The sequence below is a fragment of the Myotis brandtii genome, unplaced genomic scaffold (genome assembly GCF_000412655.1).
Source record: "Myotis brandtii unplaced genomic scaffold, ASM41265v1 scaffold357, whole genome shotgun sequence".
NCBI lineage: Eukaryota > Metazoa > Chordata > Mammalia > Chiroptera > Vespertilionidae > Myotis > Myotis brandtii.
The window spans coordinates 541578-544863 of NW_005363729.1; positions in this window are offsets into that span (position 1 = coordinate 541578).

Genomic DNA, 3286 nt, shown 5'->3' on the forward strand with positions numbered 1-3286 from the left:
TGGCCCTCCCTGCTGACTGCCCCTGGGGCCAGCTCCTCCCGCACCCCAGCTGCCACTGCCACCCCTCCCGGAGCTGCCCGGCGTGAATCCGTGTCTCAGGCCTTGGGGGCCAGGCGGGCTCTGTCGCAACTGCTCAACTCTGGCCTCACGGCGGGAAGCGGCCGTGGACGGGCTGTGGCCGGTACAATGTGCTTCGGAAAATGAAACTGGAATTTCATATAATTTTTATGTGTCATGAAACACCATTCTTTTGATCTTCCCTCCCCAATCCTTTAAAAAGATGCAAACCTGTCTTGGCCTATGAGCTGTGCTAAGCCAGGGGCCGGGCCTCACCGAGCCCTGCCCACATCCTCTGCCCTGGTTCCAGGCGCACGGTGGCCCCCCCTCGCGCCCTGGGACCCCACCTGGGACTCGCTGTCTCACCTGCACGTGACCTTGGGTGCTGTCGCTCAGTGGGGTGGCTGTCAGCTCGTCCCTGGGATGGAGGGGGGTGCAGCCCTGGACCCTCTCAGACCTGGTTCAAGTCCTGCCTCACCTGGCTGTGCAAGCCCCCCACCCCCACCCCTGGGCCTGTTAGCTCGTCTATAAAAGGGGGTGTCTGACTGAGGACAGAGGTACGGGGGGCCCAAAGCTCTCAGCCCAGTGTCTGGCTCTGATAGGTGCTCGGTGGACGGAGCAACCCCCCCAACCCCACCGTGGGGTGCTCTCCTCTCCCTGGACACCCTCACTTTGGGCATTTTGGCTCTTCGAAGCCTGGGGCTGCGGCTTCTCCCCGTGAGTGCCCCCCCCTGCCCCGCGCCCTGAAACATGGCGGGCGGGAGAGACCTGGACGAGCCCCCTGCCCGGGGTCCCTGAACCTCCCGTCTCAGGGCCTCTGGCCAGCAGCCTGGAGCTGCTACGACTGTTTTGGTTTCTGAATCCAAAAGAGAAAGAACAGCAAACACGGTGGCGGCGGGAGGCGGCCGTCCGGGGTGTGGACTGCCAGGTGTGTGGACTGCCAGCCAGGCCGGGGTGGCGGCGCCAAACCAGGCTCCCCACCTGCCGGCCGCAGGTTTTGGGGGTGTCCGCGCTGCTAAGACACAGCATGTCTTTTGTGGGGTTCGCTGTCGTGTACGTAGGATTAGCATGATTATTGTTCACACGCCTACTCTGTGTCCGCCAAGCCAGCGGCAGCTTCTGCTGCCTTGTTTTGGTTGGTTTCAGAGGCAGCGTGCAGGCGGGTGTCGGTGAGAGCGGCCGGGGACAGCTGCCACCCGTCCTCTGTCCCTCCGTCCCTCCTCGGGGCCTGGACTTGCCCCGCCTTTCCCACGCCAGAGCTCCGGACCCATGTTCCCCCCTGGGGTGGGGGGGGCTGGCGGATGGTCCTGGTCCCTCACGCTCATGACACCCACATCCTGAGACCCTCCTCCGACTCTTGATCTGCCCCCGGCCCCCGGGTCAGGGGCACCTGACTCCCTCCCCCGGCCCGGCCTGCCTGCTGCTGGGACGGGAGAGGAACCCTTGACAGTCACGTGGGTGAGAGACAGGGCCCTTCGAGGTCTGAGCTGCTGCTCCCGCAGGCAGGATCACGGGGTGCAGGTCTCTGTGCCTGCAGCACCTGCCGGCCTTGCTCCTGCCACCTGGAGCCCAGCCCCCATCTCTGCAGGCGTGGCAGCGCCGCGGGATGCCTCCGACTTCCTGTCTCCAGGAGGGGGCTGGAGGGGTGATGGGCCAGGAGAGGCCTCCGCTCCAGGCTCTGGCCTCGGTGATGGAACCAGGGCCTGGCAGCGTCTCTGCTGAGTGGTCGGGAGAAAGGCCCCCCCCTCCATCCCCTGCGGAGCCAGCACCTGATCCAAGGAACGTGGCACCTCGGGCTGCTGGCCTCGCGCCTGCACCTCAGTTGCTCCATCTGCAAAGTGGGCATCATTTCCGCTCTTGCTGCCTCCAGGGGGGCTGGGAGGAGGGCGGCGGGGTGTCTGCATGCCCCTTGCAGGAGCGAATGACACAGCCGCGTGCCCCCAGGGCGTCAGGAGGGGAAGCGAGGGGTTTGCGTGTCACGCTCTTGTGGGGAGCGCCTGCCTGTGACTCCGGGGGTCCCTGCGCTCTGGTGACAAGGGCCGTCTCTGGCGCTTCTTTTTAAAAAAGTTACAAAAAAAAAAATAGGTTTTTATTGACTTCAGAGAGGAAGGGAGAGGGAGAGAGAGAGAAACATCAATGATGAGAGAGAATCATGGATCGACTGCCTCCTGCACGCCCCACACTGGGATCAAGCCTGCAACCTGGGCCTGTGCTCTGATCAGGAATCGAACCCTGACCTTCTGGTTCCTAGGTCGATGCTCAACCGCTGAGCCACACCGGCCGGGCTTGTGGCCCTTCCCAAGGGGTTGCTTTCCCACACGGCCCAGGGGCTGCCACTGTCCCCGGGAACCAGCGCCGAGGCAGCCTCTGCGTTCGGTGAGACGTGGGTTTTCTGCTGTGTCTTTGGGAGAATCTGTTTCCCGACATGAGCTAATGATGCGTTGCTGCTGAGACCTTCCCCGCCCCGCTGCTCCCATGCAGCCCGCTGGCCCGCAGGCTGGAGAGGGAGCCTGCAGACATCCCATGAAGGGCCGTGTGTGGGGCCGGGTGCATCCCGATGGTGTCATCAGCAGGAGCTGAGGGCTGGGCTGCGGAGGACAGGCGCCTTGTGTGGGAGTCAGTAATCCCAGGCCATAGCCCTCACCGTCCACCTCGAGGGTGTGTGCGTGTGTGTTCACAGTCTGCCTGGCCTCGGCGGGGCTGTGCGGCCTGCTTCTCGGCAGCAGGATGGCATCTCATTTCGGGACCTGGTGTGTGTGTGACAAATGCCAGTGGACTCGGGGGTCAGGCGGCCAGGCGGGGTCTGCCGTCTGTGCTGTGCTCTCGGCCAGAGACCGCCATCTCTGTGCCCACCTGCGTCCCCATAAGGCGCCGCCATCCGCTCCTCTGGGCTGTCTGGGGCTCTGTCCACGCTCCTGCAGCGGCTGAGGCCCCGGTGGCCTTGCCCGCAGAGCTCTGTCCACCTGTCTGCTTGGGGAGCCTCGGTCACCTGCCGGCCAGGAGTCAGGACACAAGTGTCCGCCCAACAGCAGGCTCTGCTGGTGCTGGGGCCCATGGCTGTGGCTGAGCCGTGCCCTGGACCGGCTCTTCAGCCCCTGTCCTGCCCCCTCCCTCCTGCTCGGGCCTGGAGCTGGGGGTGGTGGTCTCCTTCCAAGTGGGAAATAGGCAGCCGGGCAGGAGGCCAGCGTCATGGCCACATCGCCCCTCGGCCAGCAGCGTGCCTCTGGCC